This window comes from Rhodnius prolixus, unplaced genomic scaffold, assembly GCF_049639745.1.
Source record: "Rhodnius prolixus isolate KJV_2025 unplaced genomic scaffold, Rpr scaffold_7, whole genome shotgun sequence".
NCBI classification, from domain to species: Eukaryota; Metazoa; Arthropoda; class Insecta; order Hemiptera; family Reduviidae; genus Rhodnius; species Rhodnius prolixus.
Genome location: NW_027411582.1, coordinates 5,163,319 through 5,176,254, shown reverse-complemented (window position 1 = coordinate 5,176,254; position 12,936 = coordinate 5,163,319). Strand labels below are relative to the sequence as shown.

The 12,936-nt window shown below is 35.1% G+C and overlaps 1 protein-coding gene across 1 annotated transcript in view; it reads left to right on the top strand.

Moving 5' to 3' along the window:
* Window positions 1-12,936, top strand: part of mol (dual oxidase maturation factor 1 mol) — a 155,123-nt gene that overhangs the window by 40,512 nt on the left and 101,675 nt on the right. The window contains exon 2 of the mRNA XM_074112960.1: window positions 8,095-8,161. The gene's annotated coding sequence lies outside the window, so the exon portion shown is untranslated. The remainder of the gene's footprint in view (window positions 1-8,094; window positions 8,162-12,936) is intronic.

The following is a 12,936-nucleotide window of genomic DNA, read 5'->3' as shown; positions in this document are numbered from 1 at the left end:
GTACCATTAAATTTTATCTATAAAGGCTATTATTTACAGAGAGATCCTACTTTGTCTGTGATTGTGTATCATTTAAGAAAAAAGAAGTATAAATCAGTTTTAATTTAGTCATCATTTCTTTTTTTAAAAGTGGCCATTATTCACGATCTTTTACTTTTCCATTTAAGGAAAGTGTTGGCAATCCTGTCCGAGTTTGAAAATAGATGTTTCTTCCCCCTCCCGGAAGTCTCCATTTTGAGATATTTCCGGTGAAAACAAAATCAAGAAAATTTGATTAATGATAGAACTTCTTAAACAGCAAGAATACATCGATATGAGCCATTGACATAAGTTAAATTCGATCAGTACTATTATTACTATATTATTGATACATATGAATTGTCTTTTTATTTAGGATGCATTTTTTGTTATCACTTCTTTGAAAACATAACTACGTACCATTTATAGTTTTCATTATGCATAATTGCATAATATCACCCTTAAGAATGAATACATTCCGCAAATGTAATAAAATTGTATGTTATTTTGCACCTTTCAACAGCACAGTAAAACTACCTCGCAGTTAACAATTTAACCAATGATGTTATTTATTATACATAGAACTGCATTTACGTATATGTATATGGAGATTATTACGCGTATGTTATTTTACTTAAATACATATTAAAAAATGGAAAAGGTTTTATATTATTTTTATGATTTAATAACATTTCTGATTGGCTATGAGTAAGCAAAGTCTGTAGTTACCCGTATTGGATATGCCTGTTGCGGATAGGGGTTTAGAACCAAGACCTACCGACTTATTAGAATTATTTACAGCATCCTGTAGAATAGATGCACATTTTGTAATTATAAATTGCCACATCTGCTAAAGCGTGGTGAGGGACAGTAGCCACATTCTTAGGAGGGAGACTCTTTTGAAGTTAGGGTCTGAAGAATTGGATCACATAGGAGATCACGTTTTGAGTGGTCGCGAAGAGAAGTGAGAGCTTGCAGAGTATAGGCTCTGGATGGCTGGTTAGATTATTAGTTCATTCTCTGGATGTTGGGAAGTTCGGGGCATCCCCACAGTTCCGCAGTACGTCTGCAACGATCTTAGAAAGTACTTAGCAGACAGGCAGTGTGTACATTTAGGAGTTCGGTCCAAATAGCGTCTCAGTTGAGTATAACTTCTGTACAGTTTTTTAATTTGTTGGTTCCAAGTTTGACAGCTGTCCAGGTAGAATTCCAGATTATCCTAAACTTGGTTGTATGTAGTAATGTCTTAGTATGATTAGTTTTACGTACAGTCCGATAGTTGCGTTGTCCCAAATTAAATGCTATTTGTGATTATTAGACCGACATATTTGGACAGACTAACTGGAGGTCAGGATTTAAAGTAAAAAACAACTGATCCATTTCTAAGTTTTTCAGTAAGCTAAAGACTATTCTTACTACTTAAATTGGCTACGATCGATTCCTGCTACTAAGTTCTGAGCTAGTATGTCTAAATTGAACTTTTTCACAAAACTAATTGTGGATAACAATTTCAACTAACAAAATAATCGCACCTCGTTGGAGCCTTCATTCGTAACGATATTACCATTGCGCCTTACAGTGATGGTCCGATGAAAGGCCTGTAACGAGAAAACACTGTCCAGAGATCGGCAGTGCACTGTAAACAAGGACCGGTTGCTAATGACCTCTGATGTTGACGCCCTTCCTTAAAGAACCTTTCCCCTGTTCCTTCTGTTTTTATGGTTAAATTTAAATTTATAAATGCATGAATACAGGAGTAAGGAGTATTGTTGAACATGTTTTTTAATATCAAACTTGAATGCGCGCATGTGCAATGGCTGTACTATCCAAGCGATAAAAAATAATAAAAATAAATCGATTCTTTTTTAAGATAACTTATTGTTACCTTTTTATTTTGTTAGATACACAAAAATCTATTTATCTTTATTAACCTTAACTAATTCAATTCTATTACCTCCTCTGTTTGGTTACACTCCACTGAACGACGTATTATCTGTTTTTCTATCCTTATTTATTGGGTATTTTAATATTCAATTTATCAAACTTGTTTTTTTGTGCGCTCCTAGACATTATTCTTCTTTAAGAAATTATCCTTGTTCTTTCTTAAGGCATTGTGGACCTTTTTCTTTTTAATTTACAAAATTTACGAAAATGGAACTGTTGCAAAATATTTAGAAATATGTAAAGTTAAAAACCACGTTATGCACGCGGAGGGGGATTACGGTTGGTCTGAATGGACTATTACATTGGTCAGTTATACCTGACGGTTATAATTTACGTCATCTAATAATGAAGGACATCAGAGCATGCTACCAAATTCAATTTTAAACAATGGGAAATGTAAATAATTGTAAGCAAGAAGTAAATATATTTCCATAATTCTGAATTTGGAGAAAAGATATGCATTAGGGTCTTGGGAGAATTGCAGTAACAGAAAATCGTGTTAGTGTTCGGACAGAAATATCTATTTTTAAATTTAAGGCGCGTCAAGATCTCAGGTGGTTGGCGCCCAGAGCTTATATTTCAGTACACTGTGGGTAGTCTTTCGTTTGAAATACAACGCTGTCTATCATTGGACAGTAAGCTGTAAGAAGCTCCTAGGAAGAGAAAATCTAAGCGCCTGCAGCTGGATTCGAACCCGGAATCTCCGCGTGGGAACTCTGAGCTAATCCCTTCCCATAAATATTTCCTACTAATATCATTTTAAGTAGACCTTGCTGTCCAGTAAGATAAGTTGAAATAAAGAATTACTTTTTTCCGCATACCTTTTAGCATGCAGAGATATAACTTAAGAAATTTAAAATTCTGTTGAATAAAAGATGACAAAGTCATTTATTTTTCAGAAAAGGCCTTGACATTTCTGGATAAAAATAAAATTTGCTAAGACTTGCAAAAGAAGTTTTTAATACCTGTTGTATGGCATTAGTTCAATTTGAAAGCAATAGCAGAATTATTTGTCTGTTTTTTTGCTTTCGAGCATGTTCCAGAAGATTTGAAACCCTATTCTGCATTTTCGTTCTTCAAGCCTTGACCTTGGGGGTTGTCGGGTTTACACACACATAGAGGACATTGTCGACTCAGAGGATACCCCCTGATGAAGTTGGGGAATATGACGGCGGCGCCAGCTGATTCTATGGGGGATATGTAAGAAACTCTTAAAAAATCTTTTCACTGATCAGTGAGGCTGTAGTTCAAAGGAAATTTAAAACATCTGCGGAAGTTAGCAGGTTATGGATCAGGATATAATCTCCCAAGAATCAATTCAGATATCCTAAAGTTTTCAAGATATCTTGCACTGAGATAAATAAAAGAAATCACTGAGCAAAATGTTATTTCCGATAAAAGAACACTTTAATATGTCCAATTTCCTAAGACCTATTGACCACAGATGTTTACGCGCCTCAAGTTTAAAAATAAATTAATAAAATGAATACGTTAAAAAAAAATAAGATAAAAAAAGAAAACAAATTATAGAAATATCCACAGCCTGTATAATTTATTCTTCTATTACACAAGTTTATAATAATAATTGACCCCTGGCCGTTTGAACTGTGCTTCTAGTCAGCTGTATAAATGTACGCACATGCGCAGACATTTGCAACATTTTCTAGCGAAATATATCGATGTCATATGTTCAGCTTTAAATATACATATTTATTTTTCATATACATATTTTTTGTTTATTTCAACGCTACAGAGACAAATGAAATGTGTTTATTATTTAAACGTATATCGTTTCTCTAATCGACTGATTACGCATACTATGTTTACGTTTATTTAAATGTGTAAAGTATAGGTCTGATAGAAAATTACTAGAATATTAAAATCGATAAAAAAAATAAATATAACCAATGCCATCGGGAGAGAACAAATGATCTGGTATGAACTTCACGCGACATTCTGCTTCAATTCTCGAAGTTTGGACTTATACTTTGTTTATTTCCTCTTACTGGGAAAGGAAGAAGTATGGTAATCACGTCAAATTTTTGACATCTCCAGATTTCGCCGGGAATATCCATTCTGAGACTTCCTGATCACTTTTTTTTGTTTTACTTCCTCAAAAACCCTAAAATCACAGGATCCTGGAATATTATCTTTTACTCCTGTCTGTTTGAATAGACTTGAAAGTCTGGTGAACGGCACCTCGGCAATGGATAAAGGCGAGGAATTTTCTATTCCAAAAATTCGAACCTTGAGTCAAACTATCTCTTGTAAAACTGACAAAGTGCAGTGCTGTTATATCTTCTGTTTTATATATATATATCCCACCTTTAATTCTTCCTAGGAATGATTCTATACAAGAGAGTTTAGTAAGACAACATTCTGTGGAATGCATGGAAGTAGAGGAGTCTGTCGGTAAGGAGTATGTAATTATTACCAGATCTATATATCTGAGTGAATGTAGACACTTGGATACACAGATCTGGATTTCTAAACAGCCCTAAACCAGCTTTGACTAGCACATCACAGGATGGGCCTACAAGGTCGTCTGGCTACAAGAGGATGCGACGACCCTGGAATTAATTATTCCCCGGTCTTCAGATTTCGGCAGCGCACAGATAATAAATATAGTGAGTTAGCTCCGCCTGAAAGAATGTAGCCCAGCCTAGCAAGATTTAGATTTAGTTCACACCAGGGAGACTCAGCCTACAATTTAACGATCAGAATTCCTAAATTACGGAAAACCAGTTTTAATAGAATAAATTTTCATTTTTTGGACTTTTTTTTAAAAAAAAAAAAACAAATTTTTGTTAGGAAACTTCGTTCTGTGTTTTGGACAACCTTTCGTATCTGCCAATGATGGCGGCTATTAGAGTACAGAGCAGTGTTCACAAGTTCAAATTGCTCCTACGATTCGGTTACCGCGCTTTCTGAAATTTACTTTCCTTACCCGCCAAGAACGAAGAACCATCGTTTGTCGTACCATTCTATATTCTTTTATATTCCGAATCGAATGACACCTCATTCATGAAAATCGGTTCGCTCGTTTAGGCGCTACGTTGTTTACAAAAAAAGGTAACAACTAGAACAACAAAAACAAGAACATTTTTTTTTGAAAATGACGTTTTTGCCCATTTTCAACAACGTATTTCTCGAAATCTATTTAATCTATGTTGTTGCAAAAAAATTACAGTTATAAAGGAGGTTTTGCCCTACAATTTAAAGAATTTTTTATTTTAGGAATTTTATCTTTTATAGAAAAAGAGAAAAAAATTATCAAAGTTGGGTGTTTTTCAACGTTTCAGCTTTTTCGTGCAGTTTTTGACGATCAACCCGGACAGTTTTAATTATACTTAATCCGTTTTTAACAAGACTTCAATATCAGATTGCGAATCAAGATGAACTTTAAGCTATATCCAAGAAATAGGAGTAATGTGCTCCAACAAAATTATTGTTTTGGCAATTTCCCCCTCCACCATTAGTCTGTAAAACAAATTAATTATTTTGAAAATTTAAATCGTAATTTTTTAAAAGACTTACTTTGAATATCTGGCATTCTGCACTGCACATAACTGAAAAAATATAAATACAATTACAATTAAAACATAATTTGACAACAATCTGTAAGACAAATATTTTTATTCAACTTGTGGAGCAAAGAAAAACGACAATTACGAGGGTCGTTTGAAAAGTCCGTGCAAAGTCAGAGAGATAGCACTACTGGCGCGTATCGAGGTTATGTTTAGTTAGTAGCATCTCTTGGAAGAATACACACCAAGTTTCAGCCAGATCGGTCAATTTCTTTGTTTTTGGCATTCGTTTGAATCGAGGAAGTCGAGTGATTTTCAAAAAATGGACGAAAAAGAATTTCGTTTGTTGATTAAACACTACTTTATGAAAGGCAAAACGCCTCAGGAGACTAAAGAGAAGCTTGATAAACATTATGGTGACTCTGCACCTTCGATTAGAACAGTTTATAAGTGGTTTCAAAATTTTCGGAGTGGCCATAGGGGCACAAGTGACGCTGAACGTTCTGGACGCCCTGTTGAGGTTACTACTACAGAAATAATTGATAAAATCCATGATATGGTGATGGATGACAGAAGAGTGAAGCTGCGTGAGATTGCTAGTGCTATGGGCATCTCGAATGAACGGGTACATAATATTTTGCATCAACATTTGGACATGAAAAAGCTATCCGCAAGATGGGTGCCACGATTGCTCACGCTTGACCAAAAACGAAATCGTGTGAAATGTTGCAAGGACGGTTTGCAGCTGTTCCAGAAGAATCCGCAGGACTTTAAGCGTCGTTTCGTCACTGTGGATGAAACATGGATACATCACTACACTCCTGAGACCAAAGAACAATCTAAACAATGGGTTACCAAGGGAGAATCTGCGCCAAAAAAGGCGAAGATCGTTCCTTCGGCCGGAAAGATTATGGCGACTGTCTTTTGGGATTCGCAAGGAATAATCCTCATCGACTATCTGGAAAAGGGTAAAACCGAGCTGCAAGAAAAACGCCCACGATTGGCCCACAAAAAAGTCCTTTTCCATCACGACAACGCACCAGCTCACACCTCAGCAGTTGAGGTCGCAAAATTAATGGAAATAGGGTTCCAACTCGTTTCACATCCCCCCTAATCTCCAGACTTGGCTCCCTCGGACTACTATTTGTTCCCCAATATGAAGAAATGGCTGGCGGGAAAAAGATTTTATTCAAACGAGGAGGTGATTGCAGAAACGAATGGCTATTTTTCAGACTTGGACAAATCCTATTATTCGGAAGGGATCAACAAACTAGAGCAGCGTTGGACGAAGTGTATAAGCCTAAAAGGAGACTATGTTGAAAAATAAAAAAGGTTTACCCCCAAAAATTAAGTAGTTTTTATTTTTGCACGGACTTTTCAAACGACCCTCGTACGTCAGCAAGATTGCGGGAAGTGTTAAAAAAAAATGAACATGAGTACTGTTTATAATTCAATGTTCCTCATTTTTAATTCAGCCACACAAAGAACTGTATGGCATATACAACAAACATCTTTCACAAGGGAAAGATGGTCATTTATTATTCTATGGTTTAAACACCGGAAATGGCCGAATTTAAACGATCAGGTAACGAACGACAAACTCAGCGAGAAAGGGCGATCAGCTGACTGAGTAACATGTGTTGATGGAGAAAGTTGTTAGTAGCATCATCAACATCATCATCCTTCTGCCCCCCACTACTTGCTTGTTCTTGAACATCATAACATTAACTACCTCATCATTCTCACCCAGCTATCTCCTTTGTGTAAAATGATTCTCTATTTAATTTTTATTTTTTATTTTATATTACGAGAACATTATTAAATAGTTGACATTAATCTGTTCTGTACTTTTAATTTGTTTATAGAATTTGTAGTTAACTTCTAATTACAATTTTCTTTTTTTTTATACTAAATTTCACGATGTTGAGACGCCTTTAAACGTGAATGAACGTGTCTCTTGCTATTCAGTCAGTCTTTACCACACTTACGACGTCATTCCCGGAAATAACGTCACATAGAATTTAATTTTAATGTGTGTGCTGTTATTTGTTAATAAATTTAAATTAAAAATCAGTATTGACAGATCTCTTTTATAAAAAATAAATTTCCAAGAAATGAGTTACAAATAAAATTGTAATTTACGTGAGTTAAAGATGTCTGAAATGGCACTTAAGACATTTCCATGTGTGATTGCGATGAATAAAGCTGGCAGAATAAACATTCTGTTAAGTTAATTCATAATCACAACATAACGCAATCACTACTATAATATTTTTAATCAATTCAACGAAATAGCACAGACCGACAAACATTTGGTAAAAACTAACTTTGATGGCTATGCGAGAACAAGATATTTATTTTTTTTTACCCATTGCGTCATCATTGAATCAATGAATTTTTAATATTAACACAAAATAGAAGGTTTCTTCTTGGTTATACCATATTAAAAGGTTATTATTTTCTCGTTTTCACAAGTGAAGAAATGATCCAACTGACTGGCAGTTCTAAATCCACTTGATTAGAATAAATTAATGGATTATTTTATAATATTGAATTAAATCTGTATTAGAATTAATTAAAATCGATTTTTCTTTTGTTTTACCAGGTAATGAAATCTATCGAGAGGACATTTCCTATGACGGTCCATGAACGTCATCGAATTACGAAATACAGTAAGTACAACTAAAGATGTAAGTCGATCAAAGATGTGGGCGCGAGAGGTAGAGGGTTAACACTGAAAAATCGAAGATAGAATTTTTACATTTTTTAGCAGCTGCTTTATCTACTTTTGACCATCAAAAAAATAAAAAAAAAACGGAAGTACAATGTTATCCTTCTTCTTAGGTTATTAAATCGATAACCGTTTCATCGATTATTCTTAATAATTATAGCATGCTATTTAGTGCATTCTGGGGAATCTTTAGCCAAGGGCAAGGAGGAAAATTATGAAAGAAATGGTTTGAGTGAACAGGAAGTTAAACTAAATTATAGATTAAAGAGAACGTACTGTGAATGAATGATGAATGAGTAATAAAATGAATAATCTAGGAAGTTGGTAGCGAAAAGAGCAAAGGTTTTTGATTGGCTTCGAACGTCAGATCAGCTGTAGTGTACCCTATTTATGGACATTTATTCAAGACTTCGTTGGTAGAATTGAACTATGGCCCTAAGCCTAGAACAGAAGGCTGGATTAATTTGACTGTAGAATTTTTCTTACATTTAAAGGTATTGCTCAAGTTGTGCAGTTACTTACAAAAACTCCGCCTCTATCCAGAACTGCCCTGGATGTATACTTTACTATAAATCCCTTTTATTAACCGTTTAGATAAAACACTAAAGTCCTAGACTGGGAATCAAACCCAGTACCACAATACTCGGACACTGTGGCGCGTTGTATTGTCAGATGACATATACGAGGTCTGTAAATTAAGTAATAAGACTGATTTTTTAATTTTTTTTTATTCAAAAAGAATTACAATTCTATATTGTCACCTTCAAAATAACTTCCTTCTGAAGCCACACAGCGCTGGAGACGCTCCTCATAGCAGTGCTCGAACTCCGATACTGGAATAGCCTTCAGTTACAGCCGTTTGAATGATGTTTTCGACTGTCCCAAAATCAGTTCCCCAATTGAAAATGACCCCCATTTTCTGAAACGTGTCATTACTGGTAACGAGTCTTGGGTGTTTGAGTAAGACCCAGAAACCAAGCGCCAGAGCCATGGAGTGGCACACTTCAACCTCTCCAAGGCCAAAAAAAGCAAGGATGGCCGAAGTCGAAGATAAAATGCATGCTGATTTGCTGTTTTCGATATCCACGGAATCGTCCACAAAGAGTTTCTACCTCACCGAGAGGTTCTTGAAAAACTTCGAAAAAGGGTCATTCATGTGAGACCAAACATCAAGAACAAGTGGGTGTTGCATCACGATAATGCTCCTTGTCACACAGCAATTTCAATAAACCAGAGTTTTTGGCCAGTAAAAACATTCCTGTGGCTCTTCAGCCTTCTTATTCGCTTGACTTGAGTACTTGTGACTTTTTTCTCTTCCCAAAGTTGAAAAATCACCTCAAGGGAACTCATTTTGGGACAGTCGAAAACGGCTGTAACCGACCAGCTGAAGGCTATTCCAGTATCGGAGTTCGAGCACTGCTATGAGGAGTGGAAGAAACGTCTCCAGCGCTGTATGGCTTCAGAAGGAAGTTATTTGGAAGGTGACAATATAGAATTGTAATTCTTTTTGAAAAAAAAATTCAAAAACATCAGTCTCATTACTTAATTTACATACCTCGTATTTGCAACCTAAACGCCACGTTAGCCGAGCCGTTAGTCGAGAATCAGTGAAGCTAATATGAATCATGGTCCACGATACCTGATCGATTAAAGCCCGCCTGAAAAAAAGGTCGGCATTACATTTGCAATCAAGTTTAAAAACAAAAAAATCGTTAAGACAATTTTGGAGAAAAATCGATAAAAACTGAAAAATGTATCCATTAAATTGGTACTTCAGTTTTGCCGGTTTTAACCCAAACCTCTGTTGGTACCTAAAGTTAATAGCAAATTAAAACTTTCTACGTCTTTTGTTTTTGAGTTCCGGCGGATACCCACACAAACACACGCACAAACCATTTTTTCGGACTCATGAAACGTGAGAAAGTGAAAAACAAAAAAATAATAATAATTTATTCAACCAATCAGGAGAGAGTCATTGGAAAACATTTTGTTTATCCCCCCACGTGTTCATTTTTATAATTAGTAATGTCTACGTAATTTCATTAATTAATAAAGTGAGATTACAGATCAGATAAATATATAGGTAGAAGTGTTCATTCTAAGGTAATAACATCTTTTAACGCGCCCTGGCCGGTTAACTGGTAATTACAAGAAGCAGAAGGTATGAAATAAGCCTTGTTCAGATAGAAGAACTGCCTTCACCTTTACTTTCAAGGTCGCGTATTTGAACACTCAATGTTTAAAATTAACTTCAAATGGAGATTGTGTACATCCCCTCTCCCCTCCCGTAAATGGACTTTCTAAACCAATTGAAGTTCTAAGCCATATGCTAGTTGGATTAACCTTAAATCCGGGAACAAAATCTCAATTATTCCACTAAAATAAAATAAAATTGTAAATTTATGAGCTTGAAATCTCTGCACCGAGTTTAAATAAAATCGTAGAACAAATAAGTACTTCCGGTAGCGTGATCTTGACCACCATCTTTTTGTGGCATTTCCTCTCATCACGAAATAAAGAGACAGTTGGTTCCCCTGGTGGGATCTATTCGAAATTAATAGTAATTTTGAGATATTTTAAAACTGGATAGAAACGTTAACGGAAGTACTCGATATTCTGTAGTCCTTCAGTTTAGGCTTCTGGTAGCGGCCACTTCCCGTTATTCTGGCCGAACTTTATACTGAAAAAAAAAAGAACTAAACCAAAGAATGCACGAAAAAACATAACGAACAAGATCACGTGCATCAGAAATTGGTTAGGACGAGGATAGTTCTCAGAAACTGCAACTTTAAGCACCATCCAAAAGTGCAACGTTCGGTTTCAACGCGCATAATATAAAGCAACAGTAAAAAAGCATCACTACTATTTCAAATTACCCGAAAATCGGTCGTCCGGAAATCATTAAAGGTCTCATTAAAGTTACAAGTTGAACTTAATGAGTGAAAGTTGAATGTATCTAATGTCTGAAATCAGTAATTTCGGATTCAGGACATGTGCAGGTCGATTAATAATTAGTATGTGTTTCGTTTTATAATTACAAAAATAATTTACAGTACTTTCATCAAAAAATTAAAAAAACTAATTTTTTTGTGATTAAAAAACTAATATTTTAAAAATAATTATTCAGATTACAGTTTTCTAAAATTAAAGGGAGGAGAGATAGGTTATGCTCGGAAGATGCCGATCTGTTAGACTGGAAAAGATAGGTTAGATAGGGCTTAAAGGTTAGGAAAGGCAGACAGTTTTAAAAAATGTGATGTAATGGCGCCATAGACGAGCAGTTAGGGGCGCGACCTGTAAAGCTAAAATGTTTGGTGGTATTAGGTCGGTATTCCTAATAACCCTAATGAACCCTTCTGGGCAGGTTATTTCGCGGGGCCGACACTGGAACCTAAAACATATGAACTAATTAAACTAAATATCAAATTTGAACTTTCAACTATTCTCCTTTGACACACAGAAAGACAGACAAACAAAATGTGTAAAAAAACTATTTTTTAATTTTTGACTCGGGGGACCTACGTGAAAATTTGATGAGATTGTACAAACTCCCTCTTACGTATAATAAGTAAAAAGGAAGTTAAAAATTAAATTTCACTTTCTACAAATTGTTAATTAATTTTGTTCAGTTAATGTTTTTGACATTTAACTGTCATTAAATGACATTTTAATGATAAGAAGCAAGTGTGCGATGTTTTGGCGTATAACATCTTCCATCCCTCCACTTAGGGCCGGTACTAATTAAGATTTCGTATTTAGTTGTTTATATACCTGCGAAGATTTAGCAACAGAGAGAATTATATATCTATATATGAGACTAATTAAAAGAAAGTGACAAATTATAATGTCAATACAGAGGAAGAATGTGTGTTCCTCTTTGTCCTTCACTCATCCCACTAACACCTTTTCTCACTCCTGCATCCTGCTTTCTCTTGAAAAACAGGTGTCTCCAGCCGCTCTACACTTCCGTTCTCAAGACTGCCTTATATCAAAAACTAAAGCCTAGAACATCATCAAGAACTATATTATATAGCTCCTAAAAACATGCATCGTATTGGCCTGTCAACTGGTACTCTCACAAAGAAAACTTAACGGCACTACAAATATTGAGAATTTCCTGTTAATGTGAAAGGTGTGCACATATGAGAGTTGACCTTCAGCTTTGCTAAGTCCCTCACCAGACAGTTAAGTGTCTAATCACTGGCGAGCTGCTCCAACAAAAGATGCCCCAAGATAACCCCGGAACTAACAGGCACCTTAGAATCTAATCTAAACTAATGTCCAATTATTAGTTTAGAAAATTAAGGTTAGAATGCAAAGCACAGATGAATAAAAGGATAATTAAGCCATTTAAGCTTACCTTAGAGCTGGAATTCCATAAATATAATTACCTTTTTGTTCATATAACATTTTAGTTTTTATTTTTATTTATGTATTATTTGAGGGACTTAACGCCTTACCTGGTTGCGTCTAAGATTGAAGGGCTTCTAAATTAATTACCATTAGTTCATTAAGAAGAGTCAGCAAGTGTTGTGTGCGACAGAAGTCTAATTCTCTACACCAAAGTGTCAAATCAACCTTTGATGATGGATAATGATGGGATTCCGAAACTATGAGAAATTGAAAAAACATACCTACTACGAAGCATAAAATCAGCGATAAAAATACGATATAATACACATAAAATATTCAAATTTTCCATACCATTGTGTGTAA